This window comes from Herpailurus yagouaroundi, unplaced genomic scaffold (genome assembly GCF_014898765.1).
Source record: "Herpailurus yagouaroundi ecotype Mexico unplaced genomic scaffold, PumYag 28, whole genome shotgun sequence".
Classification (NCBI taxonomy): domain Eukaryota; kingdom Metazoa; phylum Chordata; class Mammalia; order Carnivora; family Felidae; genus Herpailurus; species Herpailurus yagouaroundi.
Window position 1 is genome coordinate 27,535,123 of NW_024412376.1, and position 15,978 is coordinate 27,551,100.

The window sequence follows — 15,978 nt, forward strand, 5'->3', positions numbered from 1 at the left end:
CCAATCTGGAAACACATATGTATAAAAGACCAGTAAAACCTGAGCCAGATGCTCAGCCTTTGGAGGTGACTCCACTAGCCTGGCTTCAGTGCAAAATAAACCATCTTTTCTGATTCCTCGTGTGCGTGCTGCTTGTCCCTTCCTGGGCACCGAGTATTTGCTGTAACAGCATAGCTCTGTTAATAAAACTGTCTCCTTCAAATAAATGGCTATAAATTAATCAGAGCCAAAGACATATTTTTTCCAACCTTTTAAATAGGAGTTTTTTAATATTGGAAAAGAAGTTGGTGCACTGAAACAAACAAAAAATATGAAGCCAAGAGAGATAGAGAACTGTATTGATTTTTATCTTTGATGGCAATGCTTTTAGAGTTTTTATTAGTATAATCGACTTACTGATTTAAAAAAAAAATTTTTTTACATTTATTTATTTTGGAGAGATAGAGCACAAGTGGAGAGGGGCAGAGAGAGAAGGAGACAGAATGCAAAGCAGGCTCCAGGCTCTGAGCTGTCAGCACAGAGCCTGATGCGGGGCTTGAACTCACAAACTACGAGATCCTGACCTGAGCCGAAGTCAAACGCTTAACCGACTGAGCCACCCAGGTGCCCCTCAACTTACTGATTTTTCAAGGTAAAATGAAATGTAAATATTTGTCTTGATAAGTTGGGATATTTCTCCAATTATCTTTCCTATGAAATTCATAATTTCAGTGTGTATATATGCATAAATGTTTGTGTATACATAGGACTATATATAATATATGTGGACATATATGTATTTAGAAGGCTGAAGCTCAAGTTTACAAAATATATATTTAGAAAAATCAAAAACAAGAAGCTTCTCAATGACTATTTACCCCTAAATTTATATTGATTTACTTTGTGTAGAGTATTCCATCCATTCACATTATGAACTTGCTGTACTAATTAAAATAAATCTCTATCTATCTATCTACACACACATATTTATTGGAATGCACATGTGTCACTACTGGTTTTAGGAAAGAAATATGGCAGTACAATTAGAAAAATCAAATAAGTTTCAAAGATGCTTTTATTAGCAAAGGTATCTTTAAATTAGGTGATTTGAAAGGTACATTTACATTTTAGAATAGGAGGAGACAATTTATTGTATTACAGGAGATGTAATGCGCTACTGACTTCAGTTTGTATCTTACCCTACAATTATAAATACATAGATAATGTTAATTTGTGGAATAAGAATGGAGGAGCAAAGAATGACTGCAAAGTATTACACTTCATGTAATAGTTACTGGTTGTTTATCATGAGAATGAGATAGAAATGTGGACAAAATACAAAGTAGACAGTCAAATAAAGGCTAGTTGCACTGGTCTAATTCGAAATCCCAGACTTAGCTAACTTCTTATTCCAAATCCTGTGTATGTTTGTTGAAAGAAGAACCCTGTGGAACTCCGTAACTAGATCCATTCAAACCTCTTGCTCCAAGTAAACAGGAAAAAAGGAAGAAAAATAAATACACCCTTCTACTGGTAGCTGGGTTACCATTTATGGATTAAGAATGGCATTTGTTCCTGGAAAGAAGAAATTATTTGATAGGAAAATTGCCAGATATAAGGAATACTAGTACATAAAGGCCAGAAATCTGTGTCAGAGTAAACAGATGGGGACTGTGTTACAATGCAGAAAAAAATGTGAGGGAGAAATGCAAAAAAAAAAAAAAAAAAAAGAGAGAGAGAGAGAGAGAAGCAATGATGGTATATTTGACATGATAACAGATGCAAAACAGAGAGTGGTTAAGACAAGATGTACTCGTTTATTAAAAGAAGATAAAGTAAAATCAACAATGTATGCATTTCAAGGAATAAATACTTATTCTGACTTTAAAGGAACAAATTCAGACTATGAAGTTCTTTGGATATATATATCATTTTAGTGAGATCATTATGAATTACTAAAATGATTTTGACACCATGGGCTGATGAGTTTACTTGGATGACAAGTACTGCATTTGAGAATACATGTGTTTATTAGTTATTGTGCTATTGATGTAGTGGTCAAAGATTATTAATCCTTCTAAAGCGCAAGAAGGGGCCAAGATAACAGAATAGCTTGAAGTACTTGGCACAAGAAGGGTAGGATCTGAGTATGTTGATATTACAGGATAACCAGTGAACATCAGAACATTTGCTTCTGTAATCTTTATATCAGGGATAGTCTTAAATATAGGAATTTAAAGGCAATATTTTCTTTGTATAAATCCAGCAAAATAAATCTTCACGGGTGCCCTGAACTAGTGCATAGGATCTTTTTATTGTTTGGCAAATTATCTGATTTCAATTACCAAATTGTATTGTTTTGCCTTTATACCCAGCACATACTGTTTCTTCTATCAGAAGCATTCATGGATGTGCTTTTTTGCAATCACTGTTATTCCTAAATTTCAGAAACTTTTTTAGTTTTTTATTGAGAGAGAGAGAGAGAGAGAGAGAGAGAGCAAGTAGGGGAGGAGCAGAGAGAGAGGGTGAGAGATAATCCCAAGTAGGCTTCACGCTGTCAGCCCAGAGCCTGATGTGGGGCTTGATCCCATGAACCTTGAGATCATGACCTGAGCTAAAATCAAGAATCGGATGTTTAATTGACTGAGCCACCCAGGTACCCCAGAAACTTTTTTAAAAAATATATTCTAACCATTATACTAAAAATATTAACTGATATTGTTCTTTTAGAATTTTGCATTCAAGAAGCTATGATGCTATAATTAAAGCAATGAAAAGAACAGTAAATAACTGAGAATGCAAGAGCAGTACAAACCTTAAGGATCCTGTCACAGTAACATCCTTACATGAAAAAAATGAACTAATGCTGAAGGGAAAAATACTTTCCTCAATTTAAAAAAGTCTTCAATGTTATATTTAATGTTAAAATGGACAACCGGAAACATGTTGGTCCACTGGTTTGAAATAAGGGTGGCGATAAAAAAGGTCCACTTCTATTTTGTTTTTCTTTCAATTACAAGAGAATTTATCTTCAAACTTGGAAAAATATTACAAAGAATGCAAAGAGCAGACTGCTTTCTGAAAGGTGAAGAGCCATTAAGAAAGAGCACATTTGCTTTTAAAAATTAATTTTCCTTTGAGGCTTGTTCAATTTATATTACACAGTACTGGAATAATTTACACATACTGCTCAGTAACTCTTAAGCATCCCTGAGAAATCATGAAAAGGAAAACAGGTTCTCAAATATAGAGGATTCATTACCTTAATTTTTTAATCTTTTTAAAAAATGTTTATTTTTGAGAGAGAGAGACAGAGAGTGGGGGAGGAACAGAGAGAGAGAGAAAGAGAGAGAGAATCTGAAACAGGCTCCAGTCTGTGAGCTGTCAGCACAGAGCCCAATGCGAGGCTCAAACCCACGAACCGTGAGATCATGACCTGAGCTGAAGTCAGACGCTTAACCGACTGAGCCACCCAGGTGCCCCAGAAACTTCTAAAATCAAAGAGTAGTTTCAGGTATTTTTGAACTTTGTATATATGCAGTATTGTCTTTTTTGTGCCTAGCATTTATTATTTCAACATTTCAGTTATGAGGTGCCTCCATATTTGTATAGATATTGATATAGATATTTGTAGTTTAAAATTTGTTCTTGCTGTATCACATTCTAATATGTGAATATATCACCATTTATATATCCATTCTCAGTTGTTGGACATTTGGGAAGCTTACATTTTGGCACTATTATGTGTAGTTCTGCTATAAAAATTCTAATCTACCACTATGTATCTGCTGAATGTGTTATATGCATTTCAGGTGGCTATACACCTAGAAATGGAATTACTGGGTAATAAAGTATATGTGTTACACTTTATTAGATATTGCCAAACAAATTGCAAAGTAGTTGTACTCTCACTAGTGGTATATGAGAGTTTAAATAGCTCTAATCCTTTATAGCACTTTGTTATGTAAAATTATATATATACATATATATATATATTAGACATTTTTTTGAAGGATGGTCGTATGTAGTGGCATTTCACTGTGTTTTTGTTTTTTATTTCTCTGAAGTCTAATGAAAGTGAACAACTTTTCATTGTTTATTGTCCATTTGGATATATATTATTATAAGGATCTATTGTCCTATCTCTACTGGATTTTCTCCTTTTTTCTATTGATTCATATAAGTTCTTTATATATTTTGTATTGAAACCATAGAAAAATTTAGGACAAGTTATCTATAATATTGAATCTTTTAATTTATGAACATTGTATAATCCCTCTATGTGTTTAGATTATTTAAATTTTCTCAGCAGTGCTCTGCAATTTCCACTGTAGAAGTCTTGGATATTTTCATTAGTTTTATGCCTGTGCATTTGATGTTTTTGATGCTATTGAAATGATAGTTTTATGAATATCGTGTTGTATTTGTTACTGGAACATAGGAATTCTTCCTACATATTTACCTTGTATGCTAACCTTGTATCCCGAGATTTTGCTTAATTTTATTTAGTGTTCTAATAGTTTTCCCACAAATTTCTTTGGATTTTTAAAGGATACAAAATCACATGCAGACAATGACAGTTTTGTTACTTCTTTACCTATCTTATGCTATTTCCATTTTTTACCTCCTTAAATGTATTAAAAATTCCAGTACAATATTATATCTAGTTGATTAAGATAGTATCCTTAACTTGTTCTCAAATCAAGGGGAAATTTTTATATTTCAAAATTAGGGATGATGTTTACTGTAGGCTTTTTGTAGTCATTTCCGTTTTTAGTTTGCTAAGAATTTTTTTTAATGAATGCAAATTGAATTTTATCTAATCTTTTCTGAATACCTAGATGTGAGCATTTCCTTTTTTTTTTTTTTTTTTTTTGTTAATGTGCTAAATTAGATTGACTTAACAGGTTTACTGAAATTTATTTCATACACAAAGGCAGTTAATTGGTCTTCAATATACTTACAGAGTAGTTCAATTATTACCACAAATTTACATTTCCATCACCCCATAAAGAAACCCTGTATGCATTAGCAGTCATTCCCCATTTTCCTTCCCCACACAACCCTGCATGCCCTAGGCCTACGCCACCATTACAATCATTTCTGTCTGTACAGATTTGCCTATTTTTGGCCTTTCATATAAATAGGATCATAGAATATGTGTTGTTTGTGACTAGATTTTTTCCTTTAGCTAAATGGTTTTAAGGCTGATCCATGTTGTAGCATGTATCAGTTCTTCTTCTTCTTCTTCTTCTTCTTCTTCTTCTTCTTCTTCTGGTTTATTTGTTTTGAGAGAGACAGAGACAGCATGAGTAGGGGAGGGGGAGAGAGAGAGACAGAGTCCCAAGCAGGCTCTGCACCATCAACATACAGCCAGATATGGGGTTCAAACCAATGAAACTGTGATCATGACCTGAGCCCAAACTAAGATTTGGACGCTTAACCAACTGAGCTACCCAGGTGCCCCAATACTTAATTTAAAAAAAAGTTTATTTGTTGGGGTTCCTGGGTGGCTCAGTCGGTTGAGCTTGCGACTTCGGCTTAGGTCATGATCTCGTGGTCTGTGAGTTTGAGCCCTGCATGTGGCTCTGTGCTGGCAGCTCAGAGCCTAGAGTCTGCTTCAGATTCAGTGTCTCCCTCTCTTTCTCTGTGCCTCCCCCACTCACACTCTGTCTCTGTCTCTCTCAAAAATAAATAAACATTAAAAAAAAGTTTGTTTATTTAGAGAGCACAGGCAGGGGAAGGGCAGAGAGAGAAGGAAGGAGAGAGAGAATCTCAAGCAGGCTCCACATTGTAAGCAAGGAGCTGGATGCAGGGCTCTATCCAATGAACCATGAGATCATGACCTGAGCTGATACCAAGAGTCAGATGCTTAACTCACCGAACCACCCAGATGCCCCAAGTACTTCATTTTTAATGCCAATAATACCCCAACTTCATGGATATATCGCTTTGTTTATCCATGAGCTGATGGACATTTGGCTTTTTTCCACTTTTTGAATATTACGAAATGGTGTTAGGAATACTTGTGTACAAGTCTTTGTGTGAAAGTGTATTTTCATTCCTTTTGAGTACATATCTAGGAATTGGTTGGTCTTATGGTAACTGTACGTTTAACATTTTGGGAATTGCCAAACTGTTCTCCAGGGTGACTGCATCATGTTAAATTCCTCCAATGAATGGATAAGGGTTATGGAGTCTCCACATCCTTGCCAGAGCTTGATATTATCTGTCATTTTTGTTATAGTCATCCTAGTAGGTATTCTGGTAGATAGAAGTGGCATCTCACTATAGTTTTGATTTGTATTTCCCTCCTGATTAATGATGCTGGGCTTCTTTTCATGTGCTTATTGTGATTTTTATACCATCTTTGGATAAATATCAATTGGATAATTTATCCAGTTTTTTAATTGGGTTTTATCTTTTTTGTTGTTGTTAATAGGGTTCTTTGTTTACTCTGGATATAATCCTTTATAATATATGTGACTTGGAAGTATTTTCTGCCATTCTATGGACTGTATTTTTAGTTTCTAGGGTATCCTTTGGCATACAAAATTTTTAATTTGGTAAAACCCAATTTGTTTCTTTTTCCTTTGGTTTCTTGTTGGTTTTGTGTCATATCTAGGAAGGCTTTGCCTAACTTTAGTATGTGAAGATCTACTCCTGCCATATTGTCTCTGCTAAAGAATGTTCCACTTGTACTTTCATTTCTTTGCTCAAATTTATACCTAATTTCTGTCAGCCTAAATACAAAAAAACTAGTTCAAAAAGCAAAACATTTATTTGGCATAAATAACTTGCAAGCACAGGTTTAGGTAGAAACCCCAATAGTGTCCCAACTACAGGAGATGGTTTTTTATGGAAAAAAAAAGAAGATTAGGTAAAATTTTTAAGAAGAGTTCATTGTTGGTGACTTCATTAATTGGTCAGGTTAAGCAATCATTAGACAAAAAGTTTTACTGATATTAATATTTTCATATAGTATTTTTCTTATTCTTGCTGACATCTTGAAATATTGGTGGTTTGGCTCAGTTCAAAATTTAGAAAACTGGACATGCAAGGCAGTTCCTTTAAAGTGGCTGCCCCAGCTCTGTTTTTAAAATGGCTCTCCTTGGGTGCCTGAGTGGTTGTTGGTTTAGTGTCCAACGCTTGATTTCAGCTCAGGTTATAATCTCATGGTTCTTGAGTTCCAGCCCCATGTAGGGCTATGCACTGGGGGCGCTGAGAGCACAGAGCCTACTTGGGATTCTGTCTCCCTGTCTGCCCCTCCCCTACTTGAGCTCTCTTTCTCTCAAAATAAATAAATAAACTAAAAAAAATGGCTCTCATTATGTCATTTTTGACATTCCTTATTTGTTTTGGTATTGTTGTGAATGGAACTTTATTAATTTCATTTTCAGATTGTTCCTTGCTAATGCATAAGATTATAATTGATATTTGTGTATTTGATCTTGCATCCTGTAACTTTGCTGAACTCATTTATTAGCCCTAATAATTTTTTGTGAATGTAATTTTCTATGTATAATGTTATGTCTCTGCAAATAAAGATAGTTTTACTTCTTCCTTACAAACACATGAAGCAAAGGAAAAATTCTTCTCTGTCCTCAAGGACTTCCAGCTGGATTAAGAATTAAATATACATGAGACATTAGCAGGAGAAAAGATCCAAAGTTTCATCATGTGAGCATGGAGGCCCAATTATGAAATTGAGACCTAAAGAAATGACCAAGGCAGGAAGGTTTTATACTTTTTAGGTAGAGATAATAAATCTGTGAGGAATTGACAGGACAAGGAAAGCTTAATTTTGGAAGCTTCAATTAGTTAGGAATTCTAAATAGAATTCAGACTGTGGTAATAAATTAGTAAAAAGTAACATGGATTGTTCATACAGCCTTCCTGGCTCTAAACTTCCCATCTGTGGTGATAAGGGTATCTCTTTACCCTCTGGTACAGGGGAGTACCTTTCACAGGAGAGAATTTATTTCCTGCTTTCAGAGGGGCAGAGGAGAGTTTGAGTTGCTTCTTGTACAGGCTGTCTCTTAACTAACCTCTATTTAAACTGATCACTATTCCAAAGTAGCACATTTTGGGGCAGCCAGCCCTTGGCCCCTGCATATACATCCTTTTCATTTATTTTCTTGTCTAATTGTCCTGACTAGAACCTCCATAAAATTTTTCTTGGAAGGGAAGAATAGACATTCTTGTTCTGTTCTTGTTGTTAGGGGATAATCATTTGTTCACCATTAAGTAAGATGTTAGCTGTGGGTTTTCTATACATGCCCTTTATCAGGTTGAGGAAGTTTTCTTCTCTTTGTAGTTTGTTATGCATTTTTATCATGAAAGGTTGTAGGATTTTGTCAAATGCTGTTTTCCACCATCTATTGAGATCATCATATATATTTTTTCTTTTAGTATAATAGTTAATAATAGTATGCTACATTAATTGATTACTGTATGTTGAAGTACTGTTGCATTCCTGGGATAAATCTGACTTGGTAATGGTGTATAATCCTTATATGCTGCTGGGTTCAATTTGCTAGTAATTTTCAGGATTTGTGCATCTATATTTATAAGAGATATTGGTCTGTGTGTGTGTGTGTATGTGTGTGTGTGTGTGTGTGTGTAGCTCTCTGTCTAGCTTTGGCACCAGGATCATGTAACCTTATAATAGAATAAGTTAGGAAGTATTTCTTCTCCACTTCCAGTCCTGGGAGTGATTGAGAATAATTGGTGTTAATTCTCTTATTTGTGACTGTGTTTGGGATCTCCCAGAGGATAATCCAGTATATGCGTGATTTCCTTCAAGGGAATTGCTCCTTATGTAACTGTACATTTAGTGCATCTGTAGGAGGAGTTTAGGAGCCTCCCATGTCACCATCTTTATAGCCATCCTGTTTAGATGTTGATATTGTAATTCTCATGATATTGAGGATTGGGTTTTGTTGTGTTCCTTTAAATAATGTTGGATGTTGTTTTGGAAGGCAATTACATTATTTCTTATAATCAATATAATTTTTAAAGCCTTTTAAAAGGAACACTTTAGGTTTGGTTTAGATTAATATTTATTCTAAATAAAATTTAGTCCTACTAATACGGGATGATGACCTTTTTATGATTTATACTGTATGCTGCAGGTGTTTAGTGAAGACTCTTCATCCAGCTCTGTAGAATTTGAAGGATCCAAACCTGTTTGGGTTCCAAGAATTATTCATTTTACAGCTTCCCCTATAGTCTTTTTCAGTCTCATGGATTTTCATTGTGTACATAATATAAACATTCAGCAAAATACTCATGCGCCTTCTCTTCAGATTTCTTTTAGGTTCCTTTCTCTTCAGATTTCTACCATGAAAATTTCACCCTCCTGAATATTCCTAAACTCTAACCTGTCTCCTCAAATCAGTGTGAACCCCCATGTTGTGCTTGGAATCCCATGTGTACTTCATAGCGCATACTGCCACTGGGCAGAAGACCAAACTAACTATAATGTCCATCTTATTTGTTTATTTTCTTTGAAGGATGTCAGTATCACTCTACCTGTTGTCCAGTGTCCAAAAACAGTTTCACATATTGTGTCCTATTTCCAATTTTTTTTATGGCAGGAGAGTAAGTCTGGTTACAGTTGATTCTTCATGACCAGAAACCAATGTTTTATCAAATACACTTTTCTTCTAGGAATAAATAAATGATTCATTATCATATACAAAGAGAAATGAATAACAAGGATATTAAAAAATTATTGTTTTGAAGAAATGTGAGTTTAGATTGAGAATTAGGGATGAATCAGTATGAATATAGAGGGCAAACGAGAGAAGTAGACTAAATCCAAGTTTCTATAAGAAAATCTTTGGAAAATAGGGTTTATATCGGTGGGTTACTTTTAAACACAAAGAAGAAGGATTTTAGAGTTGAGGTATGTATAAGGAATTAAGGACTTCATACTGTGATGGGAAATATAGAAATGAACTGTCCTGAAACTTGAGGGGATTTGAGGTATGCATCTATGCTTAGGTTCAAAAAGTGTTTTGTGAAGGTTGTATGGCTTTCGGAGGATAAAGGATTTTTATCCAATTAATTTTACAATTCCATGACAGTGAAGATAGGGGTCATCCACTTGAAGTCCTAGAAACTGCTCAAACTGTTTAATGAACTGTAGTGAAGAAAACTGTACTAGTTTCATAAGTTTCTTATCTCAAGGAATTTCAAAAAATTAAAACATACTTTTTGCATTTTCCAAGATAGCAAACTGAAAGCAACTTAAAGACTTATGCTTATTGTCACCTATTTACTAGCTAATTAAGTTAAATAATAAGAGCAAAGTTAACATATATACTACCTAAAAATGCCAAGAATATATTTTTCAACCTATATAATAAATACATTTCTATTCAATTGCTAATTTATCAAATGTTTATTTTTTTAAATGTTCTAAGAAGTATTCCAGATATTCAGAATATGGAAATGAATAAGGAAAATCAAAGATTTATCTTCAGTAAGCTTATGTTCTAGTGGAAGATGTAATAGAAAAATTTAAAAATTAATAAATTATTTCAGGTTGCAATAAGACCTATAAAACAAACAGGGTAATGTGATAGAACATTACTAAGATATAGGGAACAGCTCCTATAGCCAATTTTGTTAGAGAAGACTTCTGTGAGGATTTGATATTTGAACTGTAGCTAAAGGAAATAGCCAAGATCTGAGGAAAGAATATCCAAGTAAAGATAGGAACAACTGTAAAAGTCCAGGGATGGAACCAAGCAGATGTATTTCTGAGTTCAGAGGCTAGAAATAAGGCTCTTCTAGCTGGTGTATAGTGTTGGAGGAGAAAGTGATTAGAGAAGAGAATAAAGGGACAGGCAGAAAAGGTAGGTGTGTGCAAGTAATATAAACAAATCGTGAATGACTTGACAGTAAACACTGGAAGAAATCTCTGACTGATAATAGCTCTTAAAGAACTGTGTTGGGAATTTTGAAGCTGATTCAAGGATTTCCAGAAAAGAGTATCATGGTCACTTAGAAATATTTGTACGCAGCTGGTGTGTGTTATTGATTGCATATAGAGATCACATAAAGATAAAACTTGCATATATATATATATATATATATATACACACACACATATAAATACACATATTTATATATATATATGCTTATATATATATACTTTATATGTGTGTATATATATACACATATTTGTCAGTATCAAATGAGTTATATCATATGTATATGATATAACACTTTAGGAGCACATATATACATATGTTTATACGTATATACATATGTTTATATACACATATATATTTGTCAGTATCCAATAATTTGTATCATATGTAATCCATGGTTACATTATGATGTGTCTATTATACAGACTTTAGAGTCAGACAGACCTAACTTTGAAACTGGAATCTGTTAATTAAAAGCTGAATGGTGGAACTAGCATACTCTGTTTTGAGTGTTAATGTCCTGATCTATAAAAAGGAGGCAGTAATAACTCATTTGCAAATTTATTTTAAGAATATTAAATAATGTTTGTAAATATGTAGTAATACTTAGGATCAAAAATAGTCACTAGTGTCATTTTAATTTTTTAATTTTTTTTTTTATTTTAAAATTTTTAATAATTTACATCCAAATTGGTTAGCATATAGTGCAACAATGATTTCAGGGGTGGATTCCTTAGTGTCCCTTATCCATTTAGCCCATCCCCCCTCCCACAACCCCTCCAGTAACCCTCAGTTTGTTTTCCGTATTTATGAGTCTCTTCTGTTTTGTGCCCCTCACTGTTTTATTCTTATTTTTGTTTCCCTTCCCTTATGTTCATCTGTTTTGTCTCTTAAAGTTCTCATATGAGTGAAGTCATACGATTTTTGTCTTTGACTGACTAATTTCACTTAGCATAATACCCTCCAGTTCCAACCATGTAGTTGCAAATGGCAAGATTTCATGCATTTTGATTGTCGTATAATACTCCATTGTATATATATACCACCTGTTCTTTATCCATTCATCCATCGATGGGCATTTGGGCTCTTTCCATACTTTGGCTATTGTTGATAGTGTTGCTATAAACATTGGGGCGAATGTGTCCATTTGAAACAGACACCTGTATCCCTTGGAGTAGTGCAATTGCTGGGTCATAGGGTAGTTCTATTTTTAGTTTTTTGAGGAACCTCCATACTGTTTTCCAGAGTGGCTGCACCAGCTTGCATTCCCACCAGCAATGCAATAGAGATCCTCTTTCTCTGCATCCTCACCAACATCTGTTGTTGCCTGAGTTGTTAATACAAGCCATTCTGACAGGTGTAAGGTGGTATCTCATTATGGTTTTCATTTGTATTTCCCTGATGATGAGTGATGTTGAGCATTTTTTCATGTGTCGGTTGGCCATCTGGATGTCTTCTTTGGAGAAGTGTCTATTCATGTCTTTTGCCCATTTATTCACTGGATTATTTGTTTTTTGGATGTTGAGTTTGATAAGTTCTTTGTAGATTTTGGATACTAACGCTTTATCTGATAGGTCGTTTAAAAATATCTTCTGCCATTCTGTCGGTTGCTTTTTAGTTTTGCTGATTGTTTCCTTCGCTGTGCAGAAGCTTTTTATTTTCATGAGGTCCCAGTGTGTCATTCAAAGCCATTGTTTCCTTGTTGATTTTGTGATTAGAGGATCTGTCCATTGCTGTGAGTGGGGTGTTGAAGTCTTCTACTATTATGGTATTACTATCGATGAGTTTCTTTATGTTTGTGATTAACTGATTTATATATTTGGGTGCTCTCACATTTGGCACATAAATGTTTACAATTGTTAGGTCTTCTTGGTCTATAGACCCGTTGATTATGGTATAATGCCCTTCTGCATCTCTTGATACAGTCTTTATTTTAAAGTCTAGATTGTGGGTTATAGGTATGGCTACTCTGGCTTTCTTTTGTTGACCATTAGTCTGACAGATGGTTTTCCATCCCCTTATTTTCAATCTGTAGGTATCTTTAGGTCTAAAGTGGGTCTCTTGTAAACAGCGTATCAATGGATCTTGTTTTCTTATCCATTCTGTTACCCTGTGTCTTTTGATTGGAGCATTGAGTCCATTGACATTTAGAGTGAGTCCTGAAATATATGAATTTATTTCCATTATGTTGCTTGTAGTGTTGAAGTTTCTGGTGGTGTTCTCTGGTCCTTTCTAATCTTTGTTGCTTTTGGTATTTGTTTGTTTGTTTGTTTGTTTATTTATTTATTTATTTATTTATTTATTTATTTATATTTTCATCCTTTCTCCCTTCAGAGAGTCAGCCTTTGGTCTCTTCTAATCTTTGTTGCTTTTGGCGTTTATATATGTATGTATGTATGTATGTCTGTATGTGTTTTTTTTCATCTTTTCTCCCCTCAGAGAGTCCTCCTGAAAATTTCTTGCAGGACTGGTTTAGTGGTCACAAACTCCTTTAATTTTTGTTTGTCTGGGAAACTTTGATCTCATCTTCTATTTTGAATGACAACCGTGCTGGATAAAGAATTCTTGGCTGCATATTTTTATGATTCAGCACACTGAATATATCCTGCCACTCCTTTCTGGCCTGCCAAGTTTCCGTGGATAGGTGTGCTGCAAACCTGATCTGTCTTTTGTAGGTTAGGGACTTTTTTCCCCTTGCTGCTTTCATGATTCTCTCCTTGCCTGAGTATTTTGTGAATTTGACTATGATATGCCTTGTTGATGGTCAGTTTTTGTTGAATCTAATGGGAGTCCTCTGTGCTTCCTGGATTTTGATGTCTGTGTCCTTCCCCAGGTTAGGAATGTTTTACGCTATGATTTGCTGACATTACCCTTGTACCCCTATTTCTCTCTCTTCCTCTTCTGAGACCCCTATGATTCTGATGTTGTCCCCTTTTAATGAGTTACTGATTTTTCTAATTCTTAAATCATGCTCTTTTGCCTTCATCTCCCACTTTTTTCTGCTTTATTATTCTCTATAAGTTTGTCCTCTATATCGCTGATTCTCTGTTCTGCCTCATCCATCATTGCCACCGCGGTGTCCATTTATGATTGCAGCTCAGTTATAGCATTTTTTATTTCATCCTGTCTAGTTTTTGCTTCTTTTATCTTGGCAGAAAGGGCTTCTAGTCTATTTTTGAATGCAGCTAGTATTCTTATCGTGATTCTAAATTCTTGTTCAGTCATCTTGCTTGAATCTGTATTGGTTAAATTCCTGGCTTTTGTTTCTTCATGCTCTTTCTTTTAGGGTGAATTCCTTCATTTCATCATTTTGAAGGGAGAAAAGGACTCAATGAGGTAGGAAATTTAAACTGAAAAAGATTAAACTTAAAAAATATTAAAATTAAAAAATTAAACACACACACACAAAATTGAATAAATGATGCTAGATCCTAGGAGTGTTTTGGTCTGGGTGTTGCAGGTGGTTTGAAGTGAAAAAAGAGGGGAGAAGCAAAAAGGAAATCGTTTGAGAATTAAAAAAAAATGAATACACTGAAGTATACTAAAATTAAATGATGGAAGTAAAATAGAACTTAAAAAAAATTAAAAAAAAAATTTTTTAAGTTTATTTATTATTCTTGAGCTATAGAGAGACAGAGCATGAGCAGGGGAGGGGAAGAGAGAGAGGAGGAGACACAGAATCTGAAGCAGGCTCTAGGCTCTGAGCTCTCAGCACAGAACCCAATGCGGGGCTCAAACTCATGAACCACGAGACCATGACCTCAGCTGAAGCTAGACGCTTAAATGACTGAGCCACCCAGGTGCCCCAGAATTTGAAAAAATTTACACAAATGTAAAGAATACAGTAAAAACAATTAAATAAAAATATTTTTAATAAGATTTGGAAATAAAAATGAATTTTTTCTCTCTCTGTATTCAAGAAAAAGAAAAGAAGTAAAAAGAGAGAGAAAAAAAGGAAGGAAAATTGAATAGATGGACCTACTAACAGATTGAAATAGGACTGAAATTACTTCGTTTTCCCTTAGAAGTCAGACTATGAAGCGCTTTATAGTCATAAACTAGCAGGTGGTGGAGTTGTGTTCTTGAAGAGCCAGGTTGGCCCAGTTGGGCGGGGCTCAGTGAATCGGCTCCGTTCTCCACCTGATGGCGCTGCTAGCCTACTTGGGCAGATTGTTGTGATGCTCATAGGCATGTATGCACATGCGCAGGAGTGGTAAAATGGCGTCACCCAGCTACCCAGCCTCTAGTATCGGAACTCTATTCTCCACGATCATCAATTGCGCACCTATCCTCTGTCTTCAGTTTTCGTCCACTACCGTTCACTGTCCGTGTCCAAGCCCCAGACAGAACCTCTCTCCTGAGTTTTGTCTCAGATGCAACTGTTTTCCCCGGCCCCTTACTTCTGAAGGACTGCGGCTTTGACCCGTTCTGCCCCTCTGTGGGAGGGTATCATCAAGCAATGGCTGAATGTCGGCTGCACCCAGGAACCCTTCCTGGACCGTGCTGCTGCCAGTGCCCTGAGACTGCAGCCAGGTGTCAGCCCACCCCAGAAAAAGTTCACAAGATAGTGTAGGAGCAGCTTTTCAGGGATTAGGGAAAATCACAATACACATCTGGCACCAGGCTTCACCCTTAATGACCTTGTTCCACCACCAGTGAATGTGGACATTTTCTGGGGTCTGCTGGGACCCAGTGGTTTCAACAGTCTCTACCAAATGCCCTTCCATCAGTGGAACCACTTTTCCCCATGTGGCCTGAGAACCTCCCGGACCCCACTCTGTTCCTGTGGATTTGCCCTTCCCACCAGAGCACCACCAGGTGTTGAACAGTGGAGTTGCAGCCTTTGTGCTTCCCTTGTTTACAGTCTTAATGGAATTTAAACCATCTTCTCTCTCCTTTGCCCCTTTTTAGTTTAGTCCCTGTGGCTGTTTCCAATTTTCCACTTTCTCTCCAGCTGCTTTTGGGGAGGGGTGCTTTTCCCATGTTCTCCCCACCATCTCCCTCCTCTTTCTGCCTGCAAAAGCAGGTCCCTGCCTGCTGGGGCTTCTCTCTCCCC